The sequence below is a fragment of the Lithobates pipiens genome, unplaced genomic scaffold (genome assembly GCF_037356315.1).
Source record: "Lithobates pipiens isolate NorthernLeopardFrog02 unplaced genomic scaffold, aLitPip1_a1.2 Scaffold_22, whole genome shotgun sequence".
Lineage (NCBI taxonomy): Eukaryota > Metazoa > Chordata > Amphibia > Anura > Ranidae > Lithobates > Lithobates pipiens.
The window spans coordinates 322,985,252-323,008,358 of record NW_027507784.1 but is presented as its reverse complement, the minus strand read 5'-3'; the positions used below and the strand labels follow the sequence as shown (position 1 = coordinate 323,008,358).

Sequence of the window (23,107 nt, the reverse complement as noted above, 5' to 3'; positions counted from 1 at the left end):
TGACCCCGATATAGTTGAAAGAGGCTACAGCGCAGGCCCCCACGGTCCCATTTCCTACCTGCCCCCATGCATTGGGCGCACTCTTTGAGACCAGTGTGTCCAATCACAGCTGATGACATGTAAACAGACTTGCCGGTTATCGGCAATCCTTTCCTCGCATGCTGTGTTTGTGTGATGAAAGGTGTGCCGATAACCGGTAAGGCTGTCTGTACATTGTCAGTGACCTACAGTGCAGCTTCATCAGAGACCATCAGTGCCGCCTCATCAGTGACCTACAGTCCCTCCTCAACAGTGACCTACAGTCCCTCCTCAACAGTGACCTACAGTCCCTCCTCAACAGTGACCTACAGTCCCTCCTCATCGGTGACCTACAGTCCCTCCTCATCGGTGACCTACAGTCCCGCCTCATCGGTGACCTACAGTCCCGCCTCATCGGTGACCTTCAGTCCCGCCTCATCGGTGACCTTCAGTCCCGCCTCATCGGTGACCTTCAGTCCCGCCTCATCGGTGACCTACAGTCCCGCCTCATCGGTGACCTACAGTCCCGCCTCATCGGTGACCTACAGTCCCGCCTCATCGGTGACCTACAGTCCCGCCTCATCGGTGACCTACATTCCCGCCTCATCGGCGACCTACATTCCCGCCTCACCGGCGACCTACAGTCCCGCCTCACCGGCGACCTACAGTCCCGCCTCATCGGCGACCTACAGTCCCGCCTCACCAGCGACCTACAGTCCCGCCTCACCAGCGACCTACAGTCCCGCCTCACCAGCGACCTACAGTCCCGCCTCACCAGGGACCTACAGTCCCGCCTCATCAGCGCCGCCTCATCAGTGCATATCAGTGAAGAAGAAAAATTACTTCTTTGCAAAATTTTATAACAGAAACTAAGAAAAATGTTTTTTTTTTAACAAATAAAAACCAAAGAGGTGAATAAATGCCTCCAAGAGAGCTCTATCTGACTCAAAAAAATAATTACGCGGTCATGCAGCACTGTACGCAAACAACATTTTTGTAATTTAAAGTGCAACAGGGCTGAAAGCTGAAAATTTGCCTGCGCAGGAAGGGGGTAAAAGTGCCCAGTATTGAAGTGGTTAAATTAGAAGATAAAAAAAATTAATCTTTCGCGGTGCACATTGAGGATCCAAAGAAAGGGACACCAGCAGCCCTCACTGACAAATGTTCCCAAGCAAAGCCATGTGATCACTGGTATAGCTAACAAGATAATCGCATAATCGGTCATCATGCTGATTGGTAAGGGCACGTCTGATAGGCACACACAGCACCGAGGGCTTCTGTGAAAGGTAGCCTGGGTTAAAGCTGAACTAAGGGTAAAGAAGGAAAAAAGAAACAACCGTTGCATTGGCACTGCAAGAGTTAACTTCAGCCCCGGAAGGAAGGATTTACCCCCTTCCTGACCAGAGCACTTTTTGCGATACGGCACTGCGTCGCTTTAATTGACAATTGCGCGGTCGTGTGACCTTGCATCCAAACAAAATTGACCTCTTTTTTTCCCCACAAATAGAGCTTTCTTTTGGTATTTGATCACCTCTGCGGTTTTTATTTTTTGTGCTATAAACAAAGAAGAGCATTTTTTTTTTTTTTTTACTTTTTGCTGTAATAAATATCCCTAAAAAATATATAAGGAAAAAAAAAATATTTTTCAGTTTAGGTCGATACGTATTCTTCTACATATTTATGGTTAAAAAAAATTGCGTATATTGATTGGTTTGCAAGTTTACAAGTTATACCGCCTACAAAATAGGGGATAGATTTATGGGATTTTTTTTTTTTTTTGTTATCATTAGTAATGACGGCGATCTGCGTTTTTTTAATTTATTTTTTATTACCGCTTTCAGACCGGACCATTTTGCTGGCTTAAGACCAGACCACTTTTTGCGATTTGACACTGCGTCGCTTTAACTGACAATTGTGTGGTCTTGCGACGTGGCTCCCAAACAAAATTGACGTCCTTTTTTTTTTTTTCCCCCACAAATAGAGCTTTCTTTTGGTGGTATTTGATGACCCCTGCGGTTTTTATTTTTTTTGCTATAAACAAAAATAGAGCGACAATTTTGAAAAAAAAGCATTATTTTTTACTTTTTGTTATCATAAATATCCCCCAAAAATATATAAAAAAACATTTTTCCCTCAGTTTAGGCCGATACGTATTCTTCTACATATTTTTGGTAAAAAAAATCGCAATAAGCGATTGGTTTGCGCTAAAGTTATAGCGTTTACAAAATTGGGGATAGTTTTATGGCATTTTTATTTATATATATTTTTTTTTACTAGTAATGGCGGCGATCAGCTATTTATTTATTTATTTATTTATTTTTTATTGTATCGGACATTTTTGACACATTTTTGGGACCATTATCATTTATACAGCAATCAATGCTATACAAATGCATTGATTCCTGTGTAAATGGCAGTGAAGGGGTTAACCAGGGGGTGGCAGTGTAGGGGTTAAGTGTTCCTAGGGGTGTGTTACTAACTGTGGGGGGCTGGGATTTGTGTTAGTGAACACTGATCTCTGCTCCAATCATATGTAGCAGAGATCAGCGTCACTTGTTGCTAGGCAGAAGGAGGAGATGCTGTTTACAACAGCATCTACCCAGTCAGGCACCCTGTGAGACGATCGCGGGTATCCCCGTTGTGATCGAGTCCGCGGGACCTGCGACTGGACTCACAGGGGTCCCAAGCGGCAGGCGGGCGGCACGCACGCAATGGCAGGGCGGCATTTAAAAATGAACGTACCTGTACACCAATATGCTTGCCCGTGCCATTCTGCCGACGTACATCGGTATGCGCCGGTCGGGAACTGGTTAATTGTGACTGTGACATTTATGGCAGACACATTGGACACCATTTTGGGACCATTGCCATTTATACAGGGATCAGTGCTATAATAATGCACTGATTTCTGTGTAAATGACACTGGCTTGGAAGGGGTTACACTAGGGGGCGATCAAGGGGTTAAGTGTGTCCTAGGGAGTGATTCTAACTGTGGGGGGGTGGGCTACCACTGACATGACAGCGATCACCGCTCCCGATGACGGAGCAGTAGATTCCTGTCATGTCACTAGGCAGAATGGGGAAATGCCTTGTTTACGTAGGCATCTCCCCGTTCTGCGGCTCCTAGACACGATCGTGGGCCAGCGGCGGACCTCGTGGGACCCATGGTCACGGAGTACGCAGCAAACCCACAATGCCATTGTGCCGACGTACATCGGCGTGCACTGGTCAGCTAGTGGTTAAAGTGGTTGTAAACCCTTCCACATACCCAGTGAAGTGATTGGCCACATAAGTTGTATCTGTTTATCTGCAGCCCTTTCTTCTCTACATCCATTCAAAATGCTGAATTTTAAAGCTTGTGTGAGAGTTCAGAAAAAAGGGGTCAGAGAGCTAAAGTTACTCTGCAGAGTTCAGTGAGGAGAGCTCTGAGAGATGATTGGAGGGAAGGAACACACCTCCTTCACACAACACACAGTGACAGCCTCCGCTCTGTTCATCAGCTGGGGGGCCCTCCCCTGTCACCATGTTCCTCTTGGTGTCAGAAACACTTGTCTGAAGTGATTCATGTTGATAGCAAAAGAACAAAGCAGCAGAGAGAAATTACACTTAGTGCTCTTAATTGAGACAAGTACACACTATAGAGGGATATGCTTTTGTTCATATTTCATGTCTGAGGTTTACAACCACTTTAAATGCTCATTTTTGACTAGAGTACTTACTCTACCCCTCGCCTTCCCCGGCAGGTATCACTACAGGTTGTATTCAAGCCCTTTTTCATCCTCACTTTTAAGGCCTCATGCACACGAGACGCAGATGAAACCTCTGTTAAAAAAAGCTGAAACGCGCGTTTTGCCGCGTTTGCATGCCGCGTTTAGACGCGTTTAGACGCGTTTGCGTTTAAACACGTTTATAAAGATAACATCATGTAGACCCTCCCCAAGCTCTCAAAGCATTTTTTTTAACTATTTCTGCTATTTTGATCAGAGTGAGCAGCAGCAGCATAGAGAGCAGTTGTACACTTGCATTTGCCGTGTCACTTGCCACGGCACCTGCCACAAGTTGTGGATTGTCCACTTGCCACGTCACTTGCCACAAGTTGGGGATTGTCCACTTGCCACATCACCTGCCACGTCACCTGCCACAAATTGTGGATTGTCCACTTGCCACGTCACTTGCCACATCACCTGCCACGTCACTTGCCACGAGATGTGGATTGTCCACTTTCCACGTCATCTGCCATGCCACCTGCCACAAGCTGTGGATTGTCCACTTGCCACGTCACCAGCCACATCACCTGCCACAAGTTGTGGATTGTCCACTTGCCACGTGACTTGCCACATCACCTGCCACGTCACTTGCCACATCACCTGCCACAAGTTGTGGATTGTCTACTTGCCGCGTCACTTGCCACATCACCTGCCACGTCACTTGCCACGTCACCTGCCACAAGTTGTGGATTGTTCACTTGCCACGTCACCTGCCACGTCACCTGCCACAAGTTGTGGATTGTCCACTTGCCACAAGCTGTGGATTGTCCACTTGCCACATCACTTGCCACGTCACCTGCCACGTCACTTGCCACGTCACCTGCCACAAGTTGTGGATTGTCCACTTGCCACGTCACTTGCCACAAGCTGTGGATTGTCCACTTGCCACATCACTTGCCACGTCACCTGCCACGTCACTTGCCACGTCACCTGCCACAAGTTTTGGATTGTCCACTTGCCACGTCACTTGCCACGTCAGCTGCCACGTCACTTGCCACGAGATGTGGATTGTCCACTTTCCACGTCATCTGCCATGCCACCTGCCACAAGCTGTGGATTGTCCACTTGCCACGTCACCAGCCACATCACCTGCCACAAGTTGTGGATTGTCCACTTGCCACGTGACTTGCCACATCACCTGCCACGTCACTTGCCACATCACCTGCCACAAGTTGTGGATTGTCTACTTGCCGCGTTACTTGCCACATCACCTGCCACGTCACTTGCCACGTCACCTGCCACAAGTTGTGGATTGTTCACTTGCCACGTCACCTGCCACGTCACCTGCCACAAGTTGTGGATTGTCCACTTGCCACGTCACTTGCCACAAGCTGTGGATTGTCCACTTGCCACATCACTTGCCACGTCACCTGCCACGTCACCTGCCACGTCACCTGCCACGTCACTTGCCACATCACCTGCCACAAGTTTTGGATTGTCCACTTGCCATGTCACTTGCCACGTCAGCTGCCACGTCACTTGCCACATCACCTGCCACGTCACCTGCCACAAGTTGTGGATTGTCCACTTGCCACGTCACTTGCCACATCACCTGCCACGTCACTTGCCACGAGATGTGGATTGTCCACTTGCCACGTCACTTGCCACGTCACTTGCCACGTCACTTGCCACGTCACTTGCCACGTCACTTGCCACGTCACTTGCCACGTCACCTGCCACGTCACTTGCCACAAGATGTGGATTGTCCACTTGTCACATCACTTGCCACATCACCTGCCACGTCACCTGCCACAAGTTGTGGATTGTCCACTTGCCACGTCACTTGCCACATTACCTGCCACGTCACTTGCCACAAGATGTGGATTGTCCACTTTCCACGTCACCTGCCATGCCATCTGCCACAAGTTGTGGATTGTCCACTTACCACATCACCAGCCACATCACCTGCCACAAGTTGTGGATTGTCCACTTGCCACGTCCCTTGCCACGTCCCCTGCCACGTCACCTGCCACAAGTGGATTGTCCACTTGCCACATCACTTGCCACATCACCTGCCACAAGTTGTGGATTGTCCACTCGCCACGTCACTTGCCACGTCCCCTGCCACAAGTGGATTGTCCACTTGCCACGTCACTTGCCACGTCCCCTGCCACAAGTGGATTGTCCACTTGCCACGTCACTTGCCACGTCACCTGCCACAAGTTATGGATTGTCCACTTGCCACGTCACATGCCAGTCACCTGCCACAAGTTGTTGATTTTCCACTTGCCACGTCACCTGCCAAGTCACTTGCCGCGTCACCTGCCAGGTCACTTGCCACGTCACTTGCTACAAGTTGTGGATTGTCCACTTTCCACGTCACTTGCCACTTCACCTGCCACGTCACTTGCCACAAGTTGTGGATTGTCCACTTGCCACATCACTTGCCACCTGCCATGTCACTTGCCACAAGTTGTGGATTGTCCACTTGCCACGTCACTTGCCACGTCACTTGCCACAAGTTGTGGATTGTCCACTTGCAATTGCAATTGTTTAAAATATTTTTCTAATGGTTTTTCATCATTTTCAATCATTTTTGAGATTTTTAATGTAAAAAAAAAAGGTCACCTTTAAAAACGCATATAAACGCAAACGCAAAATAGCCGCGTTTAGCCGCGTTTTGCGTCTGAAACGCAGAAATTTTTGTTTCTGAACGCATTTTTTTGCTTCTGGAAAAACTAGATTAAACGCAACTGCATATAAACTGAAAAAAACGAGACTGTGTGCATGGACACATAGGATAACATTGAATGAGTTCAGGTGCAGTTGAAAAAACTGTCCAACTGCATCTGAACGCGCGTTTAACTGCGTCTCGTGTGCATGAGGCCTAATGCAGAGCTACTGTTGCTGCATTGTACTTATTGAAGGCACGGCCAGTGGTGTATTTTGGTTTTGTGCTGCCCTAGGCAAGACTAAAATTCCCCCCCCATCTAAATTTGTCCCACCCCTTCTTGTTTAAGATCCACCCCTTCATCTGTATTCTCCACCCCTTCCTCTATAGAAGGGGTAGGCAGCCTCGACCCTCCAGCTATGATGAAACTACAAATCCCGTCATGCCTCTGATTGTCAGGGTCTTGCAATGTCTCTTGAGTTTTGACACAGCTGGAGGGCTGAGGGTGCCTACCCCTGCGCTATAGGCTGCTCCTCTTCCTATTAGATATTCACTTCTCCAGAGGGGGGGGGGGGTGAGAGAGAGAGGGGTGAGGGAAAGGAGAGGAGAGTAGGGGGAGAGAGAGCAGGGGGTGAGAAAGATGAGAGAAGGGGGGGCTAGAGAGAAGGGGTGAGAGAGAGGGTTTTAAATAGAGGGGGTGCGCGGGAGAGGGGGGGGAAGGGTGAGAGAGTGAGGGGGAGTTATAGAGGGGGGGTGAGAGGGAGGGTGATAAATAGAGGGGGTGCGCGATAGAGACGGGTGAAAGAGAGAGTGGTGAGGGAAAGGGGGAGAGAGTGAGGGGGAGTTATAGAGGGGCGGGGGGTGAGAGAGAGAGTGTTAAATAGAGGGGGTGATAGAGAGGGGCAAGGAAAAGGGGGAGAGAGAAGGGAGAGAGAGAGAGGGGTGTGAGGGACAGGGGGGAGAGAGAGAGGGGTGTGAGGGACAGGGGTGTGAGGGACAGGGGAGGGGAGAGAGAGGGGGCGGTGAGGGGCTGTGAGAGAAGAGGGGGTGAAAGAGAAAGGGGGGTGGGTGAGGGGGGGGAGAGAGAGGTGGGCTAAAGAGGGGGGCTGCCCATAGCACATTGTTTGCCTCACAGGGGCCAAATAGACAAGGCTTCAGGAGATCCATTGAATGGAAGGAGGAGTCTATGGGAGTGAGGATTTGGATAAGACATTTTTCTGTTACCCTAGACAAAGATGAGCATTTAAAGCTGAAGTTTAGGTATGGTCCTTCTAGCATAGTTACATTGGTCATGCTTGGACCAATGTTAATATGCTTATCTCACACCTGACCAGTCCCTGGAGCTGCATTACTGTAGTAGTCATCGCTACTACGGTGATCAAAGTGGTCTTTCAGCTTCCATCTGCATAGTAAACACAGGGGATCGCGTGCTCAGCACAGCCATCATTCAGAGAAAGCCTTGTATTTTTTTTTTTTTTTTTCAATGAATAGAAGGCATTCTCTGATTGTGACGTCACTATCCTGCTTCTCCACCTTTGTCCAATCTCGACCCCTCCAATCAGAGAGTACCTTTTTATTCACGGAAACAATACAAGGCTTTCAATGAATGTCCCACGTCATACAGGCTGTTGGATTCTGTAGAAATCCTCACTGCAGGCATGTCCTGTCCTCTTCCTGCCTCTGAACTTCCAATGCTGCAGGGTTAACAACTCAACCTCCAGTCTCTGGGGGCTGAAGTGCGTCTGACGGGGACCCACTAACTTCTGCCCCTGATCTTGTATTCCATGAAAGAACCTCCCTCATTGGATGAGAGGGTGAGAGGGCAAGAGGGGATGGGTCCTCATCAGATCATCTTTACTGCAGCTCAGCCCAAATGCTGGTAACCCCCGCAGCGCTGGAAGTTCAAAGGCAGGAAGAGGACGGGGCATCCCCACAGAGATTTCTACAGAATCCAGCAACCCAACACAGGACATCCTTCATTACAGGTAATATGACCAAAGTTATAGAAGGGCAGAGGGATGACCTCAGTCAGTAGCCTTTGATCAATTTGCGCTGCTTTGTTTCAGTGAAAGTCTAGGACGTGGCTATGCTGCCCGGCAGAGGTACCTGGATCATAAGATTGGTTGAACGGCATTGAAATTCTGTTGGCAGACAAGATAGTCCATATACTGTACATGAACCTGTAGTTCAGCTTTAAATACGTCTGTTCATGACTTGGTGTATTTGGTTGGCGAGACTTATTATGGGATGGCTGGTGGCCCCCTGCACAGCAGAGTTTTGTATTGGCCTACTAGGAGTCCGGGATAAGCAGAATAGCTCCCTTTTTACCACTTTGATCCTGTTGGATTATATGCAGTTTAAAGAGTTGTAGAGAATCCTATTATCAGTAACCGGATCACTGTATATCACTCTCAGGGCCCGGAAATGAGATTGAGGAAGGCAGGCGAAGCCTTGCTGGAAAAGCACAGCCATGTCGATCCTCATTCCTGCTTCCCCCGCAGAGGATCGCAGCTGCCGCTGGAGCCGTACATCGGATTGCTACTCTCGCTAACCAAATCCTATTTGGACTCGAGCGGATTTCCAGAAGCACAGCACAGTGTGACCGAACAAAAGTGTCTTCTACAAACTATTTACGGCTGAATTCTAGCATGTCTAGATCTACTGATCCCTTCTAGATCCCTACTGTCCCTCATTTGGAACCAAATCCCTCTCACCCTCTGCTTCTTATTTGTCCCTTTTTTGGTCCTAGGGCTTCTCTATACACACTTTTCTTCTTCTTCCAGTAATAATAATGATATTAAATAATGGCCAGAAAGAAAATCTACAAAAAAAATGTAGTAGGGCTTCCTCAGATTAGTGATCATTGGATAAAGGCCCCTTACATTGGTGGTCTGTGTAGTGCTCTTGTAAATTGGTGGTGAGTGATGTGTCCATTGGTGGTCAGGTGAGAGGGGTCCCCTTTAGGTCAGTGGAAAATCCCTTTACATTGGTGTTCAGTGGAATAATGCCGCTTACATTGGTGGCCAGGTGAGAGGGGCCCCCTTAGGTCAGTTGAATAATGCCCCTTACATTGGTGGCCAGGTGAGAGGGGCCCCCCTCAGGTCAGTGGGAAGAATGCCCCTTACATTGATGATCAGTGGGAAGAATGCTCCTTACATTGGTGATCAGTGGGAAGAATGCTCCTTACATTGGTGGTCAGTGGGAAGAATGCTCCCCTTACATTGGTGGTCAGTGGGAAGAATGCCCCTTACATTGGTCATCAGTGGGAAGAATGCCCCTTACATTAGTGATCAGTGGGAAGAATGCTCCTTACATTGGTGGTCAGTGGGAAGAATGCTCCTTACATTGGTGATCAGTGGGAAGAATGCTTCTTACATTGGTGATCAGTGGGATGAATGCCCCTTACATTGGTGATCAGTGGGAAGAATGCTCCTTACATTGGTGATCAGTGGGAAGAATGCCCCTTACATTGGTGATCAGTGGGAAGAATGCCCCTTACATTGGTGATCAGTGAGAAGAATGCCCCTTACATTGGTGATCAGTGGGAAGAATGTTCCTTACATTGGTGATCAGTGGGAAGAATGCCCCTTACATTGGTGATCAGTGGGAAGAATGCCCCTTACATTAGTGATCAGTGGGAAGAATGCTCCTTACATTGGTGATCAGTGGGAAGAATGCTCCTTACATTGGTGATCAGTGGGAAGAATGTTCCTTACATTGGTGATCAGTGGGAAGAATGCCCCTTACATTGGTGATCAGTGAGAAGAATGCCCCTTACATTGGTGATCAGTGGGAAGAATGCCCCTTACATTGGTGATCAGTGGGAAGAATGCTGGAAGAATGTTCCTTACATTGGTGATCAGTGGGAAGAATGTTCCTTACATTGGTGATCAGTGGGAAGAATGCCCCTTACATTGGTGATCAGTGAGAAGAATGCCCCTTACATTGGTGATCAGTGGGAAGAATGCCCCTTACATTGGTGATCAGTGGGAAGAATGCTCCTTACATTGGTGATCAGTGGGAAGAATGCTCCTTACATTGGTGATCAGTGGGAAGAATGCTGGAAGAATGTTCCTTACATTGGTGATCAGTGGGAAGAATGTCCCTTACATTGGTGATCAGTGAGAAGAATGCCCCTTACATTGGTGATCAGTGGGAAGAATGTCCCTTACATTGGTGATCAGTGAGAAGAATGCCCCTTACATTGGTGATCAGTGGGAAGAATGCCCCTTACATTGGTGATCAGTGGGAAGAATGCTCCTTACATTGGTGATCAGTATGAAGAATGCCCCTTACATTGGTGATCAGGGGGAAGAATGTTCCTTACATTGGTGATCAGTGGGAAGAATGCCCCTTACATTGGTGATCAGTGGGAAGAATGCCCCTTACATTGGTGGTCAGTGGAAAGAATGCTCCTTACATTAGTGATCAGTGGGGAGAATGTTCCTTACATTGGTGGTCAGTGGGAAGAATGCCCCTTACATTGGTGATCAGTGAGAAGAATGCCCCTTACATTGGTGATCAGTGGGAAGAATGTTCCTTACATTGGTGATCAGAGGGAAGAATGCTCCTTACATTGGTGATCAGTGGGAAGAATGCCCCTTACATTGGTGGTCAGTGGGGAGAATGGTCCATGTGTTTTCAGATAGAAGTATGTTGAACGGATTGGTGCCAACAAGGCTACCCGCAGCTCAGATTTCAGCTGGTTCATCAGGAGCCGGCCTAATTTTACTACATGTGTCGGAAATTTCTCATTGTTCAAGGAACCGCTATGAACCTCTAGAGGAAACCTGCCTGAGAATGGCTGCTATAGATGCTTGCATTTGCTATTTTAAAATGCCAGTATAATGGAAAGGTAGTGAATTAAAAAAGCAAATGTTACAGTGAGGGGAAAAAAGTATTTGACCCCCCCTCCCCCCCGCTGATACTTTTGCCCACTGACAAAGAATCAGTCTATAATTTTAATGTTAGGTTTATTTTAACAGTGAGAGACACAACAAAAATATTCAGAAAAAAACATTTCAAAAAAGTTAGAAATTTATTTGCATTTTAATGAGTGAAATAAATATTTGATCCCCTATTAATCGGTCAGATTTCTGGCACCCAGGTGTCTTCTATACAGGTAACAAGCTGAGATCAGGAACACTCTCTTAGGTCGGGTTCACACTGAGGCAGCACGACTTACAGCGCGACTGTTTCAGGCGACCCAGACGCGGCCACTGCAGCGACTTGCAAAACGACTTCTGTATAGAAGTCAATGCAAGTTGCCTCAAGTCGCCCCCAAAGTCATACAGGAACCTTTTTCTAAGTCGGAGCGACTTGTGCGCTCCGATTAGAACGGTTCCATTGTACAGAACTGGACGCTACTTGTCAGGGGGCTAAGTCGCCTCACAAGTCGTCCTAGTGTGAACCAACCCTTAAAGGGAGTGCTCCTAATCTCAGCTTGTTACCTGTATAAAAGACACCTGTCCACAGAAGCAATCAATCAGATTCCAATCTCTCCACCATGGCCAAGACCAAAGAGCTGTCCAAGAATGTCGGGGACAAGATTGTAGACCTACACAAGACTGGAATGGGCTACAAGACCATCACCAAGCAGCTTGGTGAGAGGGTGACAACAGTTGGTGCGATTATTCACAAATGGAAGAAATGCAAAATAACTGTCAATCTCTCTCGGTCTGGGGCTCCATGCAAGATCTCACATCGTGGAGTTTCAATGATAATAAGAACAGTGAGGGATCAGCCCAGAACTTGGTGAAGATCTCAAGGCAGCTGGGACCATAGTCACCAAGAAAACAATTGGTAACACACTACGCCATGAAGGGCTGAAATCCTGCAGTGCCCGCAACGTCCCCCTGCTCAAGGAAGCGCATGTACAGGACCGTCTGAAGTTTTCTAATGAACATCCAAATTATTCAGAGGAGAACTGGGTGAAAGTGTTGTGGTCAGATGAGACCAAAATCAAGCTCTTTGGCATCAACTCAACTCCTCGTGTTTGGAGGAGGAGGAATGCTGCCTATGACCCCAAGAACACCATCCCCACCGCCAAACATGGAGGTGGCAACATTATGGTTTGGGGGTGTTTTTCTGCTAAGGGGACATGACAACTTCACTGCATCAAAGGGACGATGGACGGGGCCCTGTGCCATAAAATCTTGGGTGAGAACCTCCTTGCCTCAGCCAGGGCATTAAAAATGGGTCATGGATGGGTATTCTAGCATGACACTGACCCAAAACACACAGCCAGGGCAACAATGGAGTGGCTCAAGAAGAGGCACATTAAGGTCCTGGAGTGGCCTCCATACCTTAATCCCATATAAAATATGTGGAGGGAGCTGAAGGTTTGCATTACCAAATGTCAGCCTCAAAACCTTAATGACTTGGAGAGGACCTGCAAACAGCAGTGGGACAAAATCCCTCCTGAGATGTGTGCAAACCCAGTGGCCAACTACAAGAAACGTCTGACCTCTGTGATCGCCAACAAGGGTTTTGCTAGCAAGTCATGTTTTGCGAAGGGGTCAAATACTTATTTCATTTAAAATGCAAATCAATTTCTAACTTTCTTGAAATGCATTGTTCTGGATTTTTTTTTTTTTTTTGTTATTCTGTCTCTCACTTAAAGTGGTTGTAAACCCTTACAAACCACTTTGAGCTACAGGTAAGCCTAGATTAAGGCTTACCTGTAGGTCCAAGAAATATCTCCTAAACCTACACTGTTTAGGAGATATTTACAAAAAGACAGCCACCGTTGTCTACGGCGCATACGCCGTAGACAGCGGCACGCAGGCGCTCTGGGCAGACCGCAGATCGCGGCGATATGCCGCTCGTGTCTGCTCCCGCGTGCATGTCATCGCGGCTCCGGCAAATCACAGCGCCAGAGCAGCGAGACCCGGAAGCCACTATGGGATACATGGCAGCGGCGAACATGAAGACGGAGGACCGCTTCGGGCGCTTCGTTCTCAGGTAAGTTATTCATAATGAGCTAGTATGCTATGCATACTAGCTCATTATGCCTTTGCCTTGCAGGTTGCATTTTTTTTTTTTTTTTTTTAACTGCCTTTACTTCCTCTTTAAAATAAACCTACCATTACAATTATAGACTGATCATTTCTTTGTCAGTGGGCAAACGTACAAAATCAGCATATAGTTTAACTTCTCAAACATGTAGTACCGCCCCAGACTTGAGCCTCATGCGATCGATGTGGACATCCAGGGTGCTGGATCAAAAAGCTTGTCTGCGCTTACTATTGAAGGACATTGATGAATAGCATTCGGGAGAGATGACCTCCAGGCAGGAACGTGAATTGTCACAGAATTATATTTCATTTATCTCTATGCACTGCAGTGTGTTGGTGCGTTCTGAAAAAAGCGATTTGCGATCATGTGTTGGACAGCGCTCCTTTGTGAATGGGCCCCTAATTCATCATGGTCTACATAACTGGGGGCATGGCACGGGCATGTCCTTTACATACCTTGGGACCGAATCACTAAAAGTTACCGCATACGGTATGATGGTCACATGACTCATTTTTCATAAATGTCGCATGAATTTCGTAAAATATCAAATGTGAGGTAAATACTGCACATTTGTTAAAATAGTAAGATAAATACTGCAAAAAAATAAGATAAATCATTTAAAGTCAACTCACTAAAAAAATGCACACATTTTGTTATTTATCACCTGGTGTTTGCTGGTGGTATTAGAAATGTACACAATAACGATTCGAGGAACTCTGCAATAGGCAGGAAAGGAAACGTATACAATGTATCAGTGAGAAAATGTTCTCCTTTGAGCTCAGGAATGAAAATAATTTGTAACATTTCACCAGAGGAATGATCGTTCTGTGTGTTCTAGAATGTTTGTTTTTTTTAACTCAAAAATGCAAGTGGCATTTATCAATTAGTGAATTGACCCCTTTGTGATAAGATATGTAAACGCGTAGGGCGGAGCGACGTGCTCATCGCTTGTTCCTTTTCTCAGAAGTGCGGGTTGTAGGTCGAGGATCTCTTTTAAAGCTATTCTTATTTTATTCTACCAGGTTAAGGTCAGCACTCTGTGCAGGCCAATCAAATTCATCCACCCCTAACTCGCTCATCCATTATGGACCTTGCTTTGTGCACTGGTCCAAATCATTTGGTGGAGGGGAGATTATAGTGTGGGGTTGTTTTTTTCAGTGGTTGGGCTTGGCCCCTTAGTTCCAGTGAAGGGGACTTTTAAGGCGTTGGCATACCAAGACATTTTGGACAATTTCATGTTCCCAGCTTTGTGGGAACAGTTTGGGGGATGGCCCCTTCCTGTTCCAACATGACTGCGCAGCCAGTGCACAAGGGAAGGTCCATAAAGACATGGATGAGCGAGTTTAGAGTGAAGGAACTTGACTGGCCTGCACATCTTAATACACCTTTGCCGGCGGTATGACAGCGCTGCCCCATTGATTTTTTTTTTTTTTTTTTTTTTTTAATGGGACGGAGCGGTGAGTTCACCACTCCAAAGAAGCTGCTGGCAGGACTTTTTCTGACGCCCTGCCAGAGCACCGCTCCAGTGGGCCTCGGGGCTTTCACACTGGAATGAATGGAGCCGCTGTTTCAGGGCGGTTTGCAGGCGCTATTTTTAACGCTATAGCACCTGCAAAACGCCTCAGTGTGAAAGGGGTCTAGGTCCTCACCTCAACCCAATAGAACACCTTTGGGATGAATTGGAATAGAGACTGTGAGCCAGGCCTTCTTGTCCACATCAGTGCCTGACCTCACAAATGCGCTTCTGGAAGAATGGTCAAACATTCCCATAGACACACTCCTAAACCTTGTGGACGGCCTTCCCAGAAGAGGTGAAGCTGTTATAGGTTCAAAGGGTGGACCAACTCAATATTGACCCCTACAGACTAATGCCCTGTACACACGGATTTTTTTTCTGACGGATGTTGGCTCAAACTTGTCTTGCATACACACGGCCACACAAAGTTGGTCGGAAATTCCGAAAGTCAAGAACGCGGTGACGTGCAACACGTACGACGAGCTGAGAAAAGTGAAGTTCAATAGCCGGTGTGGCTCTTCTGCTTGATTCTGAGCATGCGTGGCACTTTGTGCATCGGAATTATCTACACACGATCGGAATTTACGCAAACTGAATTTTTTGTTTTGGAAAATTTTAGATCCTGCTCTCAAACTTTGTGTGTTTGGTAAATTCCAATGTAAAAAGTCAGATGGAGCCCACACACACACGATCAGAATTTCTGACAAGCTCCGATCGCACATTTTCTGTTGGAAAGTCCGACCGTGTGTACGGGGCATAAGACTGGGATACCATTAATGTGAGTGTACAGGCAGGCGTCCCAATACTTTTGGCTAATATAGTGTATATGGGGTATAGATTTGTAGTCCTTATAACAGTGTGATGCATGGATCTACAGACTTCAGGTCCTTTGCCTATCTGCATTATGTACTCCTAAATCATACCAAACCCTCATTCCTCAAACGTGCCTTGGCTGAGGCATTGTTCCCGCTATCTTGGCATAAGTCTGTATAGTTGGCAGCCAAGGGGTAAATCCTGCTGCGGGAATTTCTAAACAAGGGCGCGCAGCGTGCGTTACATTGGTGATATCCTGCGGATGATGAGATGAGGTCTGTTGGTAGCACCGCTCAGTGCGCTGCGTCTTTAGATATATTGTCTCTGCAGAGCGGCTGTCGGCTGCAATCCTCTCCGGTGCTGCTGGGAATCTTAGGCTCCAGACGGATCTGAGTATCGGCGCTCTGCTGCGTCTTCTGCATGTCTTGGGCTGGAAGAATAGGGATTTAAAAAAGGAAGTGGAATTACCCGACTCCGCTTTGCCATTGTTCAGAGATTAGGAAAGATTAGAGTTGAATTGGATGTAAAGACAAAACGTTTAACGTTAGATAGAGTGAGGAAGTTTGGGACCGTTGTCCTCCCCCCCCATCCATCCATCCATCCATCCATCCATCCACACCTTACTGGTATTGGGAACAATCACCTTATCCCAGGTACTGTTCTATCTTAACCACTTCAGCCTGGGAAGGTTTTACCCCCTTAATGACAAGGCCATTTTTTGCGATACAGCACTGCGTCACTTCAAGTGCTTCAGATCTGCACTATAGCCGAATGAGGGCTACAGCGCGGATCTGCTTTGCCGGGAGTATGTCTATTGAGGTCCTCCCCTTTGCAGGCTCGCTGCCATGACCCCCCCCCCCCAAGGGCGCTGTGATCACCCGAGTCAATGAGACTCGGGTGCTCACAGATCCGAGTGAGGGTCGATCCCGGCCCCTTACCACATGATCAGCTGTCAGCCAATGACAGCTGATCACATGATGTAAACAGAAGATCTGTAATCATTTTTTTTCTTCTGTTCTGATCCCCAGCTTCTGTTTGAAGGGACATCGGTCCCAAAGAGGAAGAGCCTCATATGTGCCCATCAGTACTGCCTGCCAGTGCCACAAATCAGTGCCCACAGTACGTAAGTGCCAGCAATCAGTGCCCACAAGTGCCACCTATCAATGCCCACAACTCAATCAGTGCCTCATCAGTGCTGCCTATCAGTGTCACCTACCAGTGCCGATCAATGACCATCACTGCCACCCATCAGTGTCAGCTATCAGTGCCACCTATTTGTGCCCTTCAATGCCCATCAGTGCGGCCTCTCAGTGTCGCCTTTTAGTGCCTATCAGTGCCCAATAGTGTCGCTTTATCAGTGGCCATCAATGCAGCCTATCAGTGTCCAACAAGTGCCACCTATCAATGCCCACAAGTGGGGCCAATCAGTGCCTCATCAGTGCCACCTAGCAGTGCTTATCAATGACCATCACTGCCACCCATCAGTGCCAGCTATCAGTGCCACCTAATTATGCCCATCAGTGCTACCTCTCAGTGCCGCCTTTTAGTGCCAATCAGTGCCCATTAATTTCGCCTTATCAGTGCCCACCAGTGCAGCCTCATCAGTGTACATCAATGAAGGAGAAAAATTACCTGTTTGCAAAATTTATTAAAATATAAAACGGTTTTGTATTTTTTTTTTTTTTTTATTATTATTTTTTTTTTTTTAACAAATAACCCAGTGGTGATCAAACATCACCAAAAAAAGCTCCATTTGCGGGGGTTAAAAAATATGGGTACAGCGTCATTTGGGTACAGCGTTGTATGACCGCGCAATTGCCAAGAGTGGCAGCGCTAAAAGCTGAAAATTGGTCTGGGCAGGAGGGGGGTTTTAGGTGCCCAGTAAGCAAGGGGTTAACTGACTATTGTGCGGTCGCGCGATGCTTTATCCACATAAAATGTATGTTCTTTGTTTCCTACAAATAGAGATTGCTTTTGGTGGTATTTGATCATCTCTGCGGTTTTTATTTTTCACACTATAAACCAAAAAAAGAACAGCAATTTTGGGGGGGAACAAAAACAATATTTTTTTTACTTTCTGCTATAAAACACAGCCAATGAGAAAATGTAAAAAATCAAGTTTCATCAATTTACGCCAATATATGTTTTGCTGCATGTTTTTAGTAAAAAAAAAAATAATAATCTTAAGGGTATGTTGATTGGTTTGCGCAAATTATAGCATCTACAAACTATGTGATATTTTTATGGAATTTTTTTATTTTTTTTTTTATTTTTTTTACTAGTAATGACGGCGATTTTTATTTTTGTGACATCAAAACAGTGATCAGTGCTGGTCACATCTCATCCCCTAACCGATTGAATAGTGAAGATTCGGCTGTATGTTGATGAGGTCTTCTTTCTACCATGTAGGGTTGCACTGATAGCGTTATCGGTGCCGATACTCTGCATTATATCTGAGTACTTGTGCAGATGCTCCAATACCTGAAATCCCCTTTGCAGGTCGATTTGAGCCTATGCCAAATGAATGGGCTCAAATCACATGGCATTTGCATTGCTATGTGGTGCGATTCCTGTCCGAATCGCATGGGGTTTTCTCTCGTGCTCTCGTGTGAAGCCAGGCTTGTCGTAGAGCGGTGCGGGAAACGCCAAAATCGCACCACATTCCTGTTCAAATTGCATGTGAGGCTTTGCAGTGCGATTTGAGCCCATTCATTTTGTATGTGTTCAAATTGCACCGCAAAGGTATCAGTACTCGACATTTGTAGCAAAGTGTCATTTCTTCAGTGTTGTCACATTAAAAGATAGAATAAAACATTTACAAAAATGCGAGGGGTGTACTCACTTTTGTGAGATACTGTATAGTTTAGATTCATTTTAACCATTAATTATTTTGCTTACTTTAATTCTTCATGGTCCCCCGTACCTCAAGGGTGTGGCCTTTGCTTGCATGCTTTAAAGAGGAAGTAAAGGCAGGGGAAAAAAAAAAACACACCCTGTAAGGCAAAGGCATAATGAGCTAGTATGCATACTAGCTCATTATGAATAACTTACCAGAGATGGAAGCCCCCGAAGCAACCCTTGGTATTGCGGCTCTGGCGCTGTGACTGGCTGGAGCCGCGATGCCATCACTCCCGTGCATGCGTGCGGGAGCCGCCACGAACGGTATGATTGCCATTAGCAGCGGCATGCTCAGTGCGCCTGCGTGCCGCTGTCTACGGCGCAGGCGCGCTGTAGACCTCGTGCCTGTCTTTTGCAAATATCTCCTAAACTGTGTAGGTTTAGGAGATATTTGTTGCACCTACAGGTAAGCCTTAATCTAGGCTTACCTGTAGGTCAAAGTGGTCCCAGGGGGTTTACACCCACTTTAAAGAGGAAGTAAACTCTGATGGGTTTTATTTCCTCTTTTGTTCCCTGCAAAGTAAAAGCATAATGGGCTAGTATGCATCTCATAGTAGCCCATTATGTGTCACCTGCAAACAAAGTCTGTGCTGTCCCCACTGGAAGTCGCATTCATCTTCGCCCCTCTTCCTTCCGGGGCCACGGGCTCCGGCTCTGTGACTTCCTTGCATGCGCCGACAGTCACGGCACTCAGTAGTGATGAAACGGCATGGAAGGGCGTTTCTTCACAGCGCATGCGCAGATGACCTCATCGGCGCAGTACAGAGTAAATATCTCCTAAACGCTGCTTGTTTAGGAGATAGTTACTGTACCTATAGGCTGACCTATATGTACAAATTGAGAAATGGAGGTTTACACAATGGTCCCTGTACTTCAGAGGTGTGACCTTTTTACCTACATGCTTTAATTCTTCATGGTCTCCGTGCCTTCGGTGTTTGACCTTTTGCCTGCATGCTTTTAAAGTGATTGTAAAGATTGTGTTTGTAAAAAAATAAATAAAATGTTATACTTATCTACTCTGTGTAAGGGTTTTGCACAGAGCGGCCCCATTCCTCCTCTTCTTGTGTCCCCCAGCTGCACTCCTGGCTCCTCCTCCGCATCGAGTGACCACACGGAGAGCCACTTTCCATGAGGGCACTCCTGTGGCCGCGCCCCCGAATCCTGCTGCTGCGTCCACTGACGACACAGACCGCAGGACTCAGCCCTGCCCCCCCGGCTAATGCGTCACTAGACTTGATTGGCAGGAGCCAATGAGGACCAGAGACAAGCGACTGGAGCTGCTCTGCTTGTTCTTGTCGCTGGAATGATCGGGTCTGGGGGGAGCTGCACCACAAAAGGTGTTTCAACTTAACCATTTCTGGACCTCCCACCGTCGTTATACGTCAGCTGTTTGAAGAGGAATATCATTGTTATGGCAGCAGCTAGCTGCCAAGACCCCGGTATTCTCTTCTCTTCGGTTTGATTTAAGATAAAAGTGGTCTCTGTGGCGGATTCGCTGCAAGATCGCTTTTACAGTTGGCGGGAGAGGCCCCCCCCTGGTGACTTCTGATGCTTACCGGAGCCAGTGGCGGAGGCGATCGGATCTTCACCCTTGCTGGGCATGAGTCGAGTGAGGGGAAGATGCAGGGCGGGTGCGACGTCAAAACGTCCCTTCCACCCACAGTTCTTAAAGGGCCATTTAAAAAAAAAAAGTATATGTTTCATTACATTTTTTTTATCTTATTTTTATTTTTGCATTATAGTGTATTTTTGACCACAGATCTCATAGTTAAGAGGTCCTATCATGCTTTCTTCTATTACAAGGGATGTTTGCGTTCCCTGTAATAGGAATAAAAGTGACACGTTGTTTTTTTTTTTTAAGCAGTGTAAAAATAAAAGGTAAAATAAAAGAGAAGATTTTATTTATTTATTTTTTTTTTAAAATGCGCCCCATTCCAATGAGCTCGCGTGCAGAAGCAAACGCATACGTGAGTAGCGCCCGTATATGAAAATGGTGTTCAAACCACACATGTGAGGTATCGCCGCGATCAGTAGAGTCAGAGCAATAATTTTAGCTCTAGACCACCTCTATAACGCAAAACATGCAACCTGTAGAATTTTTTAAACGTCCCCTATGGAGATTTTTAAGGGTAAAAGTTTGTCACCATTCCACGAGCGGGCGCAATTTTAAAGCGTGACATGTTGGGTCACATCTTTCACAATATAAAAAAACAAAAAAATAAAAAAAAATTTGGCTAACTTTACTTTTGTCTTATTTTTTTAATTCAAAAAAGTGTATTTTTCAAAAAAAAAGTGCGCTTGTAAGACCGCTGCGCAAATACGGTGTAACAGAGTATTGCATTGACCGCCATTTTATTCTCTAGGGTGTTCGAAAAAATTTTTTTTATAATGTTTGGGGGTTCTAAATAGTTTTCTAGCAAAAAAAAAACTCTGTTTTTAACTTGTAAACAACAAATCTCAGAAAGAGGCTTGGTCCTTAAGTGGTTAATGCATAGAGTGCATTAAAGTGAAAAACCTCGAGACTTTCCAGCTTCTTTAATTCTTCATGGTCCCCCGTACCCCCGGGACCTTTTTGCCTACAAAAGCTCCTCATCTCACAAAATTGGGAAATGGGTTCCAGCTATACCTCCTGGGATTAGCGGACCTCCAGCTGTTGCAGAACTACAAGTCCCATGATGCATAGCAAGACTCTGACAGCCACAAAAATGCCACCCAGAGCCAGAGGCATGATGGTACTTGTAGTTTTGCAACAGCTGGAGGTCCGCTGATTGCAGATCCCTAGACGGAGGTCATTTCAGGAGACTTGCTCTCTGTTGGATATCTCTTGGCAGCCATCTGTCCTTTTCTGGGTAAAAAAAACCCTCTTTTGTTTTCTGATTGACAGCTGCTCTTTGCAGGAGGTGCCGCAGCAGCCTGGCCTTTCACCAGACAGAGCTGCTTTCGGTCAGTTCTTGACAAGGTAGGCTGGATTCGATCGAGCGATGACTTGATGTTCGGATCATCGGAGCTCATTTGTCTTTACAGTCAGGAAAGTGCCGGCCAGCCATCCGCCTCTTTAAGGTCCTGTCACTCTTTGCTGACACCATCAGGATTTCCAGTAAGATTGGCGCTCGCCGTTCTCGTTTCGTGTCATTTGTTCTGCGGTGTAGTGATGTTTTTTTTGCTGAGCTGAGCCGGACCTCTCTAATTCAATAAAAGAATCTGCAGTCTGACCGAAAAAATGCAAAGAATTTTCCTTTTCCTGCACCCGATCTGTAAAGTTTTCATGGCACTTACACAGTTATAGAAGCAATTTTCTTTTTAAACGATCGTCTAGACTTTTCAGTATGAGGGCCACATTGTCTATTTTAGAAATTATTGCGAAAAAACCCCCCCCAAAAATCTGCTTTTATAAAGGTTTGTTCAAATGTAACCACCTCCTGCCCACCGTATTGACAAATGAGGGGTGGGCGGCGTCATCCGACTCTCATGGCGCTGCGATCGCTCGTGTGCTCTGTCTCTGGGATACGACACATCACTGATCTCAGTAAAGAGCCGATGATGAGGCTCTTTACCCATGTGATCAGCTGTGCCCAATCACATGTAAACAAGGAATTGCCGGTTATCGCCATTCCTTTCCTCACACTGACAGCTGATCATGAGCATTTCCTCACAGCGGACATCTGCACAGTTAATCAGGGGACTGGTTATCAGTGCAGCCCCAACAGTACCCATCAGTGATGCCAGTCAGTACTGCCTCTCAGTTCCCATTAGTGCCCATCAGTGCTGCATATTAGTGCCTCCTCATTAGTGCCACCCATCTGTGCTCATCAGTGCTGCATATTAGTGCCACCTATCTGTGCCCATCAGTGCTACATATTAGTGTCTCCTAAGTGCTGCCTCGTCGGTGCTGCATATTAGTGCCACATATTAGTACCTCATCAGTGCCACCTATCTTTGCTCATCAGTGCTACATATTAGTGCCTCCTCGTCAGTGCCCATCAGTGCTGCATATTAGTGACTCCTCATCAGTGCCATCTATCTTTGCTCATCAGTGCTACATATTAGTGCCGCATATTAGTGCCTCCTCATCGGTGCCCATCAGTGCCACATATTAGTGCCTCCTCATCAGGGCCATATTAGTACCTCATCAGTGCCACCTATCTTTGCTCATCAGTGCTACATATTAGTGCCTCCTCGTCAGTGCCCATCAGTGCTGCATATTAGTGACTCCTCATCAGTGCCATCTATCTTTGCTCATCAGTGCTACATATTAGTGCCGCATATTAGTGCCTCCTCATCAGTGCTACATATTATTGCTGCATATTAGTGCCTCCTCATCAGTGCCCACCAGTGCCGCATATTAGTGCCTCCTCATCAGTGCCATCTATCTTTGCTCATCAGTGCTACATATTAGTGCCATCTATCAGTGCCCATTAGTGCCGCATATTGGTGCCTCCTCATCAGTGCCATCTATCTTTGCTCATC

At 46.7% G+C, this 23,107-nt stretch overlaps 1 protein-coding gene across 9 annotated transcripts in view; it reads left to right on the top strand.

Moving 5' to 3' along the window:
• Positions 1-23,107, top strand: part of TOM1L2 (target of myb1 like 2 membrane trafficking protein) — a 118,332-nt gene that overhangs the window by 20,655 nt on the left and 74,570 nt on the right. The gene's annotated exons all lie outside the window — the stretch shown is intronic.